Source organism: Pinus tabuliformis, chromosome 1_1, assembly GCF_031772625.1.
Source record: "Pinus tabuliformis cultivar Carrire ecotype Pingquan chromosome 1_1, CPIR1, whole genome shotgun sequence".
Taxonomy (NCBI): domain Eukaryota; kingdom Viridiplantae; phylum Streptophyta; class Pinopsida; order Pinales; family Pinaceae; genus Pinus; species Pinus tabuliformis.
In genome coordinates this window covers 694573210-694590699 of record NC_142297.1, presented here as the reverse complement: position 1 = coordinate 694590699, position 17490 = coordinate 694573210, and the positions used below count along the sequence as shown (strand labels likewise).

Sequence of the window (17490 nt, the reverse complement as noted above, 5' to 3'; positions counted from 1 at the left end):
AGCTTCAGTGTGGGCCTAAGACCAAGGTTCTGGATATTTTTGTAGTCTTCTATTGAGTAATAATCTATCTTTGGCGCAATCTTTGTAAAAGCTGCTTACATAGTTTAAACATCCCAAGAATCTCTGTAATTGAGTTTTGTCAGTGATAATATCTGGAAATTTATCATCAAATTCCAGAGCATGTTTTTGTAGAGTGATCTGTCCATTTTTAATTGTATGGCCAAGAAGCTTGATACTTGCCTGAAATAATTCAATCTTTTTCTTGCTAAGAACCAATCCATTGGTTTTGACAAGTTGTACAAATTTCTGGATATGTTTAAAGTGATCATGGATGTTTTTAGAAAATATAAGTATATCATCAATCTATACTAGTAACCAATCAAAATATGGCTTGAAAATATTATCCATAACCTTCTGGAATTTGGAGGGGGCATGCTTTAGTCCAAAATGCATGTAGTTCCATTTATAGTGTCTTGTTGGGACACTGAAAGTAGTCTTAAATTTATCATCTTCATTAATTTCCCCCTGCCAAAATCCTAATTTCATATCAAATTTAGAAAATACTTTAGCCCCTACTATTCTTGCTAAAAGATTTCCTTTATGAGGAATGGGGTAAGTATCATCTGAGAGGACAATATTTAGAGGTTTATAGTTTATGGCTAGTCTTGGGATACCTCTTAACTGTCCTGAATGTTTATTAACATAAAAACCATAGTAGTTCCAAGGACTGCTGGATTCTCTAATTAATATTCTTTCTAATAGGCTTTGTATCTCTTTTTGACAAAGATCTCTATATTCTTTGTTCATAGGGATTGCTTTGCTCTTGCAGGGTTTCCCTTCATACTTATCTTTGTAGGGCAATTTTACACAGAGTTTTTTCTATGCCAAAACATATTTGGTTCTTCAGCACAACATTCTTTTTCTATCTGTGATCTCAGAGTTGAGATCCTTTGTTTAATTATAGGAGTATGAAGATAGTCTCCTATCTTTATGGTGGTCTTTAGCTCCTTGAGCTCTTCAATTTTATTTTTTGCCTTTTCGATCTGCTACATTTCTTGTACCATAGTAGACACTCTAGGAGTAGAGACAAAGGGTAACTTGATTGTTTGTAATTTTCCATCTGAGCTTGGTACAGATATAAAATAACTAGCCTTGCCATTTTTCAATTTGGCTGATCCATGTGGCTCCATAGCTGCTAAAAATACATTCCCCAAAATACAGTCAACAGGAATGTCTGCAACAACAAATTTTAATTTGATGCAATGCTCTTTAAAGCAAATAGAGGCCTGAGGGACTTCATACAATAGATCTTTATTTCCTAACCCAATCACTTGTCTAAAGGATTTCACCTAGTACTTTGTAGGTACTATTTTTGAATTCATAATATTGACATCTGCCTCGGAGTCAATAAGTGTTCTTAGGGAAAACATTTCACCATTTATACAGATATCTAGCATAACATGATGTTGCTGATACTGGATAGACATTACTCTCATGTCGGTGAATCCTATAGTATCATCCTTTTTTCCTTCAAATATTTCAATATTTGGGTTAGTGTAGTATTCATCATATGCATCCTCAGTTTTCTTCCCTTTTTCTAACTCAGAGACCTGTGCTTTTAGAGAGACAATCTCTTTTTTGAGATGATGAATCTCTTGGCTGACTTCTCCTAATGTGAGGGCTCTGGTCTTAGAGTTCTGTTGGCTTCTTTGGAAAGATCTTGTATTTCTTTCAAATGAGGCATCAATGAATAATTCCTTTGGTTCAGTTTTAGAGGCAGTCTTGCTACTACTCCCTTGATTTTTGTGCATTGTGCTTAGAAAAGTTTCTAGTAACTTTTCCTTCATTTCTCCTTCTCCCAATGTTCTGATCTGGGCAAGTAGCTTTGTTTTTTCATCGTCCATGGTTTGTGCCATGAGAACCTTCTCCTTTGGCTGAGAAACATGGTCTTCATCAGATGAGATTTCTGATTTAGTGCTTAATTCACACTGACAGTTTTCTGAATCAGTGCAGTCACATTCATTCACAACCTCAGTAGCTAGAAAATTCAACGTAATTAATTTCAAGTTTACTGTTCTCAAGACTAGTATCATTAATGTTCACTCTTAGAAGCCTATAAAGCAAACTCAGGCCAACCTTTCTTTTAAGTAGGTCGAGTTGGCAAAGTAAATAGGGGCATTGATTCCAAGAATGAGAAATGTAATGATTATGGTGGCTTCGCTATATTGTTCTAACACCAGGGATGTATGACTAAATTTTCTACTTTATAAACACTCACCTCCACCTTTCACACTAAATGGCATATGTTGATTCAAAACCTTGATTAAACAGTTATTGAAAGTATGCAAGGGCATAGAACCCTGAAATCCATGCCAATGCCTCTGTTAGAAAGACCTTGAAATCCTAAAGTTTGGACACACAACAAAATGCTCTATTTACTACCACTAAAGGTGAAGAATTGAAATGGTTTTTGCATAATATTGAATGAAAATTATATATCATTACATAAAATGAGATTTCAATCCTTAAACTCATCGTTGTATCAATTTTGGTGAAATCAGATAAAACTGTTGACTGGTGTCAAAGCATGATTGAAGAAATCTACCCCCTATTATAAAAGATGAATTCTAAGATATGGGTTATGAAGGAAGCATGCAATATGATGACTTACAATAGCTTCAAAGCCCCTCCATTTTTAGTTTACCACTTTAATTTAACCCCAATTTTTAAAGGTTTTATCTATTTCATAATTTAGAAATTCAAGCAGATTTTTAAAAGCCATGAGATTGACACATTTTCTATAGATATTTTAGTAAATTATTAAGTTTGTGCACTATTAATTTTTTAATATATTTTTAATTGATGAAGTGAAATTCATATATATATCTAATTAATTTATTTTTATTATATATGTACTATATATTAAAAAATGTTTAAAAAAATTAAATTTTCTATTAAAAAGTTCTTTGATGGTCTACTACATCTCAAGTTTCATCACTTGATAAAGGTGATAGTAATTTTGATCTGAATGAAGATTTAGATATCTTGGGGCATAATGAAGAATTTGGTATCTTGGGGCATAATGAAGAATGTCAAGGGGGCGAACTTAGTACCCAAAAGAAAAATAAAATGAAAGCGAAAAGAGAGTTTAATGAGCAATGGAAAATTAAGTATAAGTGGTTGAGAGAGGAAAAACATGAAGAAAAAATAGTTATGAAATACATATATTGTGAAACACATAAGACATGGGTCATGGGGAATTGACACTAGTTTCTCTACTTCGCAACATGATTCTATAGTTGTTCATTCTAGTTCAAGCATGCATAAACTTTCACAAACAAAGTGGATATGTGGAAATGAGAAGTGACGTCTATTACAGAACAAATTGCATGCATTGATGATAGGAGCAAAGAAAGAGTTATCACTACTATGAAATTAGTGTATTGGATGGTGCAAGAGGATCTACTGCTCTCAAAATATGAATCTATTTGTTTGTTTGCAATGTTTTTACAAACACCAAATATGCTAAAGAATAAAGATTATACATACTATATAAATTACATGGTTGCAAAAGAATTAATTTTTGTTATATCTCAATATCTTGAAGAGCTACAAATTTCAAAAATGCTAGATAACCCTTTCTTTCATTGATGCTAGATGAAAGTACAAATTGTATCTTAGAGAAACATCTTGTGTTTTATGCCATATTTTTAAACTCAAAAAGACTGGGGCCTCCAATTTCACAACTTTTTAAGCTCATAAATGTTTGTGATGGAAGAGGGAAAACAACTTATGATGCAATCAAACATTTAATGGAATCAATAGGTATTTGAAAAGAAATATTGATAGGAGTTTCCATAGATGGAATTTATAAATTGCAAGAGACAAAGATTACTCATAACCGGTGAATTAGAAACCAAGTAAACTTTGTAAGAAAGTAAACAAAACTAGACATATTGTGATAAATAAAGTGACAAAATATATCAAATATGAAGTTCAAATAACTTTAAGGGACCGAATATCTATGTTGCAATATGTCTAATTAAGCTAGAAGAAATAGGCATATGAGTGCCAAGACGATTACATAAAATAATTATGACACAATCGTAGAAGTGGGACACAAAGCCTCTTTGAGAACAAAACAAGTTAAATAACATATTCATGACTCAGTACATTAAGCAAATAATTGTACATGGGTTCCCACCTAGACAAAGTGGCGTTGTTAATATTAAAATTCAAGACTACAACTGGGGTTAATAGAATCGTTTGTCTCCCTTATCCATTCTAAATTATGGAACTATAAAGTTTATAACATAAAACTACTCTAAACCTGTTAGGGTTTTTCAAAAAATGTAGGGTTCTCTACATAAATTAGAAAATGTGATATAGATCACACTTGAAATGAAACAGAAAGGCATTGGTCACTTTCTTGACATTCAATCCAAGCAAAAATGGACGAGGCCTAAATATGAAGAGATTACCTATAGCGCAACGCCAAGAGTGAATTAAAACACCAACCCATGTATAAATTATGAAGATTTAAAGAAAAATATTAGGCGAACAATAAGAACAAAAGAGCACCCACCTGGTATATATAGTTCCCCTAAGAAGAAACCCCACCAGGAACATGAACCTGAGAACATAAAACTCTATAATGAGTAGTCAGCTTAGGAGAAGAAAATAATGGAATGGCAACAAAAAAACCCTAGTCGACTAGGTGGAAGGGGATACATGTGTAAGGGTTTCGAGTAACAGTGTAAATCGTTGAAGACGAAGTCGAGAAGTGTACACACCTGCAACTATAACGATCGTAACTGAGGGGATCAATCTAAATAGAAATATACAAAATACAAAGACACATAAAATAACTCAAGAAAACCCACAGCTACATGGTCTCAAAGAGCTTACTAGACAACTTTGAAAAGTTATGCTTTGCTTGAAGGACCTCAGACTGTGGAATACCATGGTATAGGTTTGAATGGGTCATCTTCTTGGTCATGAAACCCTCATTGGTATCAATTAGAAAGAAACTACATTGATAGGCATGCGAATGAGACCAGACAATGAGAGTGGGGTGGGTTAGTTGCTCTCTAACCTCTCTGAACAATTAACACAGCCCATTGACTGCAGGTCTGGTGAGTCGTCGATTGGTGACAGATCTCGGAGTGGAAATCGCCAATTGGATGGAACATATACATCATCTAGAGGGTCCGAGTACCAGCTCGTTAGCAATACCAAGGTGCATTAAACATGGTTTAATGATACACTCACCATAATCCTAAACCATAGCTTGAGTTTATATAAAGTACACAAATTATGGCTTGATATTTAAAACAATAGATTGACCATCGGGTCATATGGTACGCCTAAGGTACAAGGTATTCAATGTAAAACACATGAACTCAATGCATGTTAACTCAGGTATTGTAATAGAAAAATCTAAATTTTTGCTTGTGGTATGTAGCATTAAAAATTAAATTAATTTTTATTTTTTTATGTGACATTTAAATACTGAAGTCTAAGTTAATTGTTGAAGATGTCCTTAGAGGTATGTGACAACCACCATCACTTTTCTCCTTCAACTTTTGGAAACAAATATCATGTAAATCACCATATATTTTTAAATGGTGGAAAAAATTATCATAACTCAGTGGTCAAACGTCTAGAGAATCTAGTCATTCCAAGCATTATTGATATTTCCATGTCCTCTTGTTTCAATTAATTTATGGTTTTTCTACTTCACTTGAAATTTACCAATATTGTGTATATCTTGGTCAATGGACTTTTTTATTATTATAGGTAGTTAATAGTTTTCCTACTTCACTTTGAATTACTAGTATTGTGGCATATCTTGGTTTCTATACTTTTTTGTATGTAGTTAATATATGTGAATACAATGATTCCAGGAACTATTAATATTTCCATGTATTATTGGTGGTTTAAATTAACTTATGGTTTTTCTACTTCACTTGGAATTTATCAGTACTGTGGCATATCATAGTCAACATATATTTTTTCTCTTTTTATGTAACTAGCAATTGCACCAAGAGGTGCAAAGGAATGCCGAAAGGAGGAGTCGAGAATGTGGAAGGAAACTATCTCCTTGTGCTACATGTTAGGGTGCATCATGAATGTCACCTTATGGGGTGCATAATGCCACATTGAATGGGAAAAAATTATAACCTCCAAACCTCAGGAACCACACCAGTCCTTGTAATCAAAAGAGGTTGTGTTAATGGATATGATCTCTACTTGAGTCTTACGTTCTATAGCATCCATGGATGTTATAGATGATACCACATCCAACAAAATTCCATGGATTTTGGGAGTCGACAAGTGGTTTTCCATCTGTATCTCATGAGACCAAGTTATGAAATTGAATAAATAAATAAGGATGACGACTTTTTTGTGCTTTTAAAGATAGAATAAAGTTTGATAGTCAATCTAACTATTGCGACAACACTCTGGACCAATTTATTTCTCAATGGCCATGATTTGATTCTTTTCCCAAAGATTGGATTCAGACCTGAATCATCATAGGCCAGGAGGAGTTTGGTAAAGAGGAAATTAAAAGACCGATATAGTGCAAGTGGGAGAAATGCCTCAACTCCAATCCAAAACAAAGGGGAGAGAGACTTATAACCTAAAAATATATACTTTCAAGTTCCAACCATTTTACCATAACAAAGCACCAACTGTATCAGGGGAAGAGTGGCTCACTTGTTCAAATTGGCTTCGCCGATTCTTTTTTTCCATCTCATTGGATATCAAAACGAAATGTTTGTGATGAGAATACAATATGGTTTCCAAGTTTGAGAAATAAATAGTAAGAACCAAACCTGAGTTGAGAACTATGATAACCAAAAGTTGTCGTGGAAAGTTGATCCATCATCGCGGCCCTCTTGGTTTAAAGTGTTGTACAAGTTATCTATCCACCTAGTAGAATCACCTTCATAACAAGGAAAAATAGGGGCATCCTTGTTTGACCCCAACAATACTCCTTATGAAACCAGGTATCCTGTGGGAGTCGCTCACCAAATGGAAATAGCCTAGATATCATAGTTCAATAGAAACAAGAACTAGATGGCATGAATGTGCATTTCATGGTTATTAATTTGAAGATGCAAGATTAGAAGTCATCCATAGTTCAACTCTTAGTTAAGAATCTCTCCCTCCACAAAAGATCTCCAAGTGAAATGATGAACTAGATGCCCTTTAAGGTCAACTGGAAACTCTTTAGGACCAAATTAACAACCTCAAAGCACGAATCTTGGGACTGAAGAGGTTGTTGGGTCCCATCAAGATGAGAGGGTGGACCTTAATAAACTAGCCACATAATAATCTTTTATCGCCTATGTCTTATACTACCCCATAAATATCATTTCATGTAAGGTCAATTTTGTTGAGTATACTGCTACCAAAATAGCAAACAATTGATATAGTGAGGTGTTACTTTAGCACTAATCGGGCAGTTTGGATTCTACGAAGCAAAAGATATTGTAAATTTCCCATGTGATAGCAGGACAAAAAATTTAATCACATCTTAATCCAATTCTGTGAAAAAATATTATTCTTATTAGTAATTATAAAAAAAAAAAAATGTAAGTTAAACTTATATATTTAAAAAATAAACATGTAATAATATTAATAATAGAGATTTTTAATTTGCAAATAGGCTTTGTAGCGTACAATGGCCCAATATCATATGCCCAAAAAACATCAACACATTTTATATGCCATTGTTAACACCACACTTTTGTTATTAATGATTTTAATTAAAATAGTAAAAAGGGCATCACTGCTTTAGACTTAAAACTCAGGTTTTAATCTTTGATTACTACTAATGATATTATGGAAGATCCAATGGAGGGCAAATCTTGCTATCCACCTAATAATTGTTGATAATTATATTAAAATTTTAGAACATGTCTATCATATTAAATGAACTTAGTCAATAATATATGTAAGGCATTGCTTAATTAGGGAAGAATGACTGAGAAAGAAAATAGATGACACAGAGGTCTCTGTGGTTCATCTGAGTATTAAATTCAGAATTTGGGATTGCCTTGGAATGTTCCAAGTTATTTTATATATCAACACAATTTACATGTGATACTTGGACGCAATGGTATTTTTAGCTTTTGTATATATTGTGTCATATCATCACTGTAATAATATTGAAAAGAATAAACATCTATTGTGCAAATCTCATTTTTGCAATTATATGTATTTTCAGCTTTTGTATATATCGTGTCATATTATTAAAAAAAATACACATTTATAGTCCAAATCTTTAAATGAAAATGGTATATTTTGGAGTGTTTTTTGGAATGAGGTAATTTTTTTATTATTAAATTTTAGTTTGTATTATTTAAATTGAATTTTTAAATATAAATTAAGATCTTTCACAGTTCAAACCTAATATTCCAATAATTAGAAAACAAAGTTAACAAGAAAATAAGTTAAAAAAACCTGCCAAACTTAAAATATTTATGTCATTGTAATAGGACTCACTTCACTAATAAGATTATACTCGAAAGACTTGCATAGCTCACCCACAAAGTACAAGGTACATGCACCCAATTCATTATTTGGGTCTAGGACTCACTTCACTAATAAGATTATACAGGGAAAGACTTGCATGGCTCGACCACAAAGTACAAGGTACATAAATTAAATTAATATGAAAATTCCAATACAACTAACTTATACCATGCTCGATTCTGCATTTGTAGTTATTGCACTCAAGGATTCGAATAGACTATCTGCAACTTTACTCGGCAAGCTATCGGTTTCTTTATCAGACTCATCAACCAAATCCACGAATTCATATGCCTGAAAGTATGATTTTAAATAGCTTTCCCCCCTCAGTGGAAGACAGTCAGATGTTTGAAGGGTTCTAGTTGCTGGCATCAGTCCAGACGCAATTCCTTAATCACTAGAGCCAAAGTGTCAGCTAGAGTGCAAAAGAATGAGCAAAGTTAGCTTGCAGTAAACGATATGAAAAAGCGCGTCCAAACATGCCCAATTGAAGTACCTCTAGATTAGTTGTTGAACATTATGCAATGAGATTGGTAAGATCTTTATTTGGTATAAGAGAGCGGTCTGGAATGCAAATTTGTGTTTGAGACCTTGTAATGAATAATCCTTAGGTCTATGGAGTCATTTTACGCAAGGCACAAAATGAAGTAGGAATTTTGTTCATGGCTGAATCAGGAATTCCTTCCAGCGTCTCAATATGTTCAACTAGCCAAGGATGTATAACTTGGGTCACAAGTCTTTGTCCGGGGAAGGCTTCCATTCGTTAACTAAAGAAGGAATTCCTTCCAGCGTCTCAATATGTTCAACTAGCCAAGGATGTATAACTTGGGTCACAAGTCTTTGTCCGGGGAAGGCTTCCATTCGTTAACTAAAGAAAGAGGGTTTTCATTGCCAGAGAGATTTTCATTTAGAAAAGGAGTCCCCAGGACTGGTCTGTGATACACTCCGTACTCACGTTTCTCTTTACGTATCATGCGAAATTACCATCGTCGCAGTAGGATGCGGTGAGCGTGGATCGAACACGCGACCTTCAGATCTTCAGTCTGACGCTCTCCCAACTGAGCTATCCCCGCGCGATGAAAATCACTTATTTTAAAACTTTTGGTGTCATTGTGGTCACGAAATTGTTGCAATCAATAATTCGAAGAACTTTTGCGATTTTGCCTGTAATACCATACGGATGGCTATTCAGATTTTTCTCCGTCACATGATATGAATTTTGCAGATGAAACATGAGAGGGCATAATTGAACCAAGTTACTGCTACTCTTATATATGGCCTCTATTTTCTATTAGGTTAGGGTTACTTGTGGATTGACTGCTGCACTCAGATTAAATAAAATAGAGTAGTTTAAAGATGTTATAAATCTTAGCCAGATTAATGGAAAGCCGTTAATGTTCTGTATCCCAGGGATTTCAATGGTTTTTATGATGCTGAATCGATTTTTACTGTCAAAAAAGTTATTCAAACACTACAACAATGAAATTTTTTGGAAATTTTCTTGCCATATTTTAACCAGAAATTTGAAATCAATGAGAAATTGTGATCTAACCAGGCCAAATAAAAACGACATTTATATCATTAAATTTAAAAGAAAAATGAAAATATCAAATATCAAATGCTATATCTCCTACAAATTCTCAAATAACAAATTCTCAAATAACGAATAATATAGTATATATACGTTTATATTTTTATATTTATTTAATATGACTATAAAATAACTGCAGTAGGGAAAAAAAGTAAAGTAAAAGAGGGTATAATGTGATTAATATAGGTTGATTAGAGTGACAGCAATGAGTCTGAGCTGCATCTCCTCTTAATTAATTGTGTCATCCACTTTTCTGTTTACGAGGATCCTCTTCATATCCCCACAAGCATTTCAAGTGATTTTTAAATGCATATCCTCTCTTTCTTAACTGTGTCTGAACAAACTTAATGCGACATGTAATGCGAAGCAAGCTCTGAATTGGGTTTCAAATAACGACATAGAATTTCCATGGAATAATCGATAAATTTCATGGATGTTAATTTTCTTTACTATAATAAATAAATGAATTGTTTTTATTGAGATTTTTTAAAGTTTTTTTGGATTTTTCTGGTTAAATTTCTTTAAAATCAGTCATAAATTTATTGAAATCACAAGTTTGATGAGTAATCAGTCATAATTTTTTTCAAAAGTGTTGATTTCATATATACAATCAAAAAACCAGTTTAAATAATACAAATCAAAATTTCACCTCAAATTTATTAATTAATTCCAATACCAAAAAAAATTCACCTCGATTTTTTCACAAATTCCAACACCAAAAAATCTAAAAAATCACACTAAAAACAACTGTATAAATAAATAACTAATGAATTGGTTTCAATATAATACTCCGCCGCTCAACCCCTACGGCTCCCGGGAAGCACATTATTTCACATGTTTTGAAATGGATTTTCATGAAATCATCCCCACTTTATGCACCTCATAAGAAAATTGATTGTTATTCATTTTATTGTAAGTTCCGTTTCATGAAAAAATGCCTTTAGCACGGTTAGAAAATCAGCATTAGGTTGAGGCTGAAGCAGTTGGGGATGTAGCTCAAACGGTAGGGCGCTCGCTTTGCATGCGAGAGGCAAGGGGTTCGATACCCCGCATCTCCATGTTTTAAATTACAAACATGGTTGATTTTACGGCGAATAACGCAGAATTTTTGGTTTACATAGCTTGCAATAGTTATCAATTCATTCCTAACAAAACTCATCCACGATCACACTAAAAAATCACTGTATAAATAAAAAATCACTGTATAAATAAAAAATCACTCATTCCAAAAAATCTAAAAAATCACACTAAAAACAACTGTATAAATAAATAACTAATAAGTAACTAGTCTAGTCAATTGGTTTAAAAACAACTCTATAAATAAATAACTAATGAATTGGTTTCAATATAATACTCCGCCGCTCACTAATAAGTAACTAGTCTAGTCAATTGGTTTAAAAACAACTCTATAAATAAATAACTAATGAATTGGTTTCAATATAATACTCCGCCGCTCAACCCCTACGGCTCCCGGGAAGCACATTATTTCACATGTTTTGAAATGGATTTTCATGAAATCATCCCCACTTTATGCACCTCATAAGAAAATTGATTGTTATTCATTTTATTGTAAGTTCCGTTTCATGAAAAAATACCTTTCGCACAGTTAGAAAATCTGCATTAGGTTGAAGCTGAAACAGTTGGGGATGTAGCTCAAACGGTAGAGCGCTCGCTTTGCATGCGAGAGGCACGGGGTTCGATACCCCGCATCTCCATGTTTTAAATTACAGATATGGTTGACTTTACGGCGAATAACGCTCTTTGCCAATGATATGCGTTATTAATTGTTGAGACAACACTTGGAGAATTTTTGGTTTAAATAGGTTGCAATAGTCATCAATTCATTCCAGGTTTTAAATTACAAATATGGTTGATTTTACGGCGAATAACGCTCTTTGTCAATGATATGCGTTATTAATTGTTGAGACCACACTTGGGAGAATTTTTGGTTTGCAATAGTCATCCGTTCATTGCTCACAAACTCATCCACGATCACATGTGTTTAGCATGAGCTTTTAGTTCACCGAGGAGGATCAGTCTCCATCTTCATTATTAACAAGAATGCAAAGTGTCAAACTCATTTTTATAGTTAAGATAATTAGTATTAAAGTCCTTTCAAATCTGTAGGGATCCGTGGCGCAATGGTAGCGCGTCTGACTCCAGATCAGAAGGTTACGTATTCGACTCACGTCGGGTTCAATCTTTAACTTCTGAAACAATGTCGATTCATGGCGGGTTCAATCGAACTGTTACTTTCACTTTTATCAAGTCAATCAATGCATACATGTTTCAATCATGCTGTGTGTTCTTTAAGCTCTGTCAATAAAAACTGGTGTGTTAAAATTAAGTTTTATCAGTCAAATCAATGCACACATATTTCAATCATGCTGTGTGTTCTTTAAGCTCTATCAATAAAAACTGGTGTGTTAAAATTATGAAGACGCTTATTCTTAGTCTTCGTTGAATGTAATTCTTTGATCACAAACAAGTTATAAAAAGAAGTAATGTTTCAACAATGAAAGTACAAACAATTTATAAAATGAAGTAATGTTTCAACAATGAAAGTGATTCATTCAATGAATAGGGAAGTTATTTATATATCTATGACAAAATTGTTTAAACTATACAATTTGGTTATTTGAAACCAACAAAGTCCAGAAGGTCATATTGGAAGAGACTATGACAAAATTGTTTAAACTATACAATTTGGTTACTCGAAACCAACGAAGTCAAGAAAGTCATATTGGAAGACAATAACAGAAAGATGATTATCACAAACAAGTTATAAAAAGAAGTAATGTTTGAACAATGAAAATGATTCATTCAATGAAGAGGGAAGATATTTATATAACTATAACAAAATTGTTTAAACTATACAACTTGGTCACTCGAAACCAACAAAGTCAAGAAGGCAACATTGGAAGACAATTACGAAAAGATGATTATCACAAACAACTTATAAAAGGAAGACTTAATGTTCCAACAATGATAGTGATTCATTCAATGAAGAGGGAAGATATTTATATAACTATGAGAAAATTGTTTAAACTATACAACTTGGTCACTCAAAACCAACAAAGTCAAGAAAGCCACATTGGAAGACAATAACGAAAAGATGATTATCACAAAAAACTTATAGAAGGAAGTAATGTTTCAACAATGAAAGTGATTCATTCAGTGAAGACCAAATATATTTATATAACTATGAGAAAATTGTTTAAACTATACAACTTGGTCACTCGAAACCAACAAAGTCAAGAAGGACACATTGGAAGACAATAACAAAAAGATGATTATCACAAACAACTTATAAAAGGAAGTAATGTTGCAACAATGAAAGTGATTCATTCAATGAAGAGCGAATATATTTATATAACTATGAGAAAATGGTTTAAACTATACAACTTGGTCACTCGAAACCAACAAAGTCAAGAAGGCCAAATTGGAAGACAATAACGAAAATATGATTATAAAAAACAACTTATAAAAGTAAGTAATGTTTCATCAATGAAAGTGATTCATTCAACGAAGAGTGAATATATTTATATAAGTATGAGAAAATTGTCTAAACTATACAACCTCGTCACTCGAAACCAACAAAGTCAAGAAGGCAACATTGGAAGACAATTACGAAAAGATGATTATCACAAACAACTTATAAAAGGAAGTAATGTTTTAACAATGAAAGTGATTCATTCAATGAAGAAATATGAGAAAATTGTTTAAACTATACAACTTGGTCACTCGAAACCAACAAAATCAAGAAGGCGACATTGGAAGACAATAACGAAAAGATGATTATCACAAACAACTTATAAAAGGAATTAATGTTTCAACAATGAAAGTGATTCATTCAATGAAGAGAGAATATATTTATATAAGTATGAGAAAATTGTTTAAACTATACAACTTGGTCACTCGAAACCAACAAAGTCAAGAAGACCACATTGGAAGACAATAACGAAAAGATGATTATCACAAACAACTTATAAAAGGAAGTAATGTTTCATCAATGAAAGTGATTCATTCAATGAAGAGCGAATATATTTATATAACTATGAGAAAATTGTTTAAACCATACAACTTGGTCACTCGAAACTCTTGGCTTGTTGGGGCCTGACCCAGGTTCGGAGTTAATTAGCCAAACAAATCCCGGTACTACTAACCGTTTCGGCAACAGTCCCCGGAGCGAGGACTAAGGTATCACTCGAAGTAGTATGGGAGGGTGCTAGAACCAGGTTTCCACACCCTTGAGATGTCTGAGAAGTTCGACTGGTCCTTTTTCTGTTCCTACGCGTACGTGGCTTCGTGCGCCTTCTATTCCTCGCGACCTGATACCCTGCCTTCGTGTAGCCCTAACCAAGGGCCGTGCCGTGCTTTGCGCTATTACCCGAGATCTTATTTATCTTCCAGTATTATTTAAACACCTTTGCTTACTTAGATGTCTTAATTTATACTCAACAATACAAAAAATTCATATAGGTTCGCACAGTAAATAAACAATATATTTGCAAATTATATCCAATCATGCATTAAACCAGGAAAAGATACATAGAATTATAGCAAAAATTCTCATTATTAATTCTCCAATGGTTACAAACTCGACCTGCTCCTCGCACTTAGCTGCAGGGGTCTGCGTACTCAGCTACAGACTACTAAGCCTCTATGCACTTACCTGCAGAGCCTTCTCCTACTCTATGGCTCACAGACACACTTTACACTTCGACTCAATCACTTAGACTTCTTATTCATCCATTCCCTTCGTTCTTACTTAGTTTTCTTTTACACTTAGAGCCTTGCTCTATTTATACAATCCCATGGTCCGCGGACCATGGGTAGGTCTATCCAGCCGACATTACATTACAAAACTAGGGTGAACAACCTTGTGACTCTATCATACTTTCGTGCCCCGCGCCCGCAATTCGCGGAGCTTTTACAACAATATTTGGTCAAAACTTGGGCTTTAAGCCCCAAAACATGCCTTGGGGGGATTCCATGCCCAACAGGCCCCCAACACAAACATCGTGACTCGCCCTCAAGGTACTCTGTTGGTGCGGAGATCTTTGCGCGCAGTCCCTCTAACTGTTCTCGAACTGTGGCAAGGTCAGCAACACATTGAGCTGTTTCTTGCTGGATCTGCTGCATACGTTGTTCCGAGACCTCTGTGTCAAAACTACTTCTCTGCGTCTGTGCCAGTATCCCTTTCATTCATTTATATTCCTGCACCTTTGTCTGGATCCTTGGAGCGTGAAGACTGTGCTTCTGTCCACTAGTGAGATAGCCGGGACCCGTGTAGGGCTTCAAGCAACTGCCATTCACTTTGCCTGGGAAAGGCCCTCCATTTAGTTTGACTAGCTTTACCGCGCCTCCATCTGTGACCTCCTTAACAACATATGGTCCCAGCCAATGCATTCTAAATTTTCCTAGGAATTTATCATGTTCAAGCGTCTAGGCTTCACCACGACCTCAAAGTCATATTCATGGAACAATAGGAGCCATCTGCATATGCGCGCCCCCAACACATGTTTATTGACCAAGTATTTCTGCGTGAAATGGTTTGTATACATCCTGAAATGTTCTCCTAGCAAATAGTGCCGATATTTTTGGAGCGCGTACACCATAGCCAACCCCTCACGCTCGGTTGTGGAATAGTTTTTTTTTCTGCTTTGGACAACTTATGACTTGCAAACGTGATAGGGTGATCGAAGCCCTCTCCACCCTATTGTGTGAGCACCTCTCCCAACGCTATGCATGATGCGTCAACATGGACACGAAACTCCACATCCCATTTTGGGAAGACCAGGATTGGGGTGGAGGCCAATTTCTCTTTTAGGACATCCAAGCTCTTCATGCAGTGATCATTCTAGTAGCATGTGACATCGTTTTTCAATAGTTTCTCCATTGGCGCGGTGATTTGAGCATAACTTTTGATGAACTTCTTGTAGTACCCCCGTATGTTCCAAGGTAGTGCGCATATGTTTAAAACTTCGAGGTGCTTCCAAATTTAGAATTACTGCAATCTTTGCGAGGTCTACCATTAATCCCTGTTTGCACACCACATGTCCTAATAGGTTCCCAAAGGGAACGAGGAACATACGCTTTTTAATGTTCAACGCGATTTGGTTTCGTTGGCAAGTATCCAACATCAAGCGTAAGCTCATTACATGGTGCTTAACTAATCCAAATACATTCCCATCATTCAGGTAGACCTCCAGGAATTTGTGGATATATTATTTGAATGCGGAAACAATTATGCACAAAATGATGGCTGGCGCGTTTTTTAACCCAAATGGCATGACGTTGTATTGAAAGCAGCCCCACTCCATCACAAATGTGGTCTTTCTCCTGCCTTCCGGTGCGATTTTGGTCTGATGGTACCCTGAGAACCCATCAGTGAAAGAATATACTTCTTGCTCGGCGACATTTTCCAATAATTCATCAGTGAATGGGGTTAGGAATGGGTCGTGCACACAGGCGTCACTCAATTTCCTGAGGTCCACGCATATTCTTATCTCACCCTTCTACTTCTTCTCTTGTACTACCATAGGGCTTACCCAATCGGATTCTTCCACCGACTTAATAATTCCAGCTGCGAGCATTTTGTCCAATTCTACGCGGACCTTTTCCTTGTATTTTGGATTCAAGCAATAAGGCTTTTGTTTAACCGACTTCGCATCGGGTTTTATGGTGATCTTCATCATCCCTAAATCACCAACAATCCCCTTTAAGTTTGTGATCTTGGTCGGGAATAAGTCTTGGTACTCACGGAGTAACTTAGCGACCTTATCCACCATGGCATCATCCCAATAGTCACCGAGCATTGCATACTTCGGATCGACCTCCATACCAATGTTCACCTGCTTCGTTTTTACTAGTGCTGTAATTTCAGGGTCTTCAATCAATGGTCCTTGAACCTCACAATTTGTGAGGTCGTTGAGCAAAGCCACGACATATAGCACTCAGCGTTATTTGTCAGGTCCCTCAGGTCCGCATATACTTCAACCTGGCCGAAGATAAAGACGACGACCAAAACAAGGTTGATAAAAAATTTCACGTGTTGATTTTGATGGGTTGGAAGTATGAAAATAGAACGAAAAATTTGACTCAGTTAGATCAATGTTTGCCTGAGTTTGAACTCAATTTACAAGTATTGTTTGTATGTAACTAATACATATAAATTTACCAATATTATAACATAACATTTTATATAATGAAATTTTACATTAACTTTTACTATTAATTTAATTTCCAATATCCCAAGTCAATAATAATTACCTGTCTGTCGTTAATAAAGATGGCACATCCAATTGTTATGCAACAAAGATCATCCAAAACCGTATTCACTTACAAATCCAGAA

The 17490-nt window shown here is 34.8% G+C and overlaps 2 non-coding genes across 2 annotated transcripts; one reads left to right on the top strand and one right to left on the bottom strand.

The window, feature by feature from the left end:
* Positions 1–9541: 9541 nt before the first annotated feature.
* TRNAF-GAA (transfer RNA phenylalanine (anticodon GAA)) lies at positions 9542–9614 on the bottom strand. The gene has a single exon. It is a non-coding gene; the product is annotated as a tRNA-Phe (tRNA).
* A 2160-nt stretch (positions 9615–11774) lies between these two features.
* TRNAA-UGC (transfer RNA alanine (anticodon UGC)) lies at positions 11775–11847 on the top strand. The gene has a single exon. It is a non-coding gene; the product is annotated as a tRNA-Ala (tRNA).
* The last annotated feature ends 5643 nt before the right edge of the window (positions 11848–17490 follow it).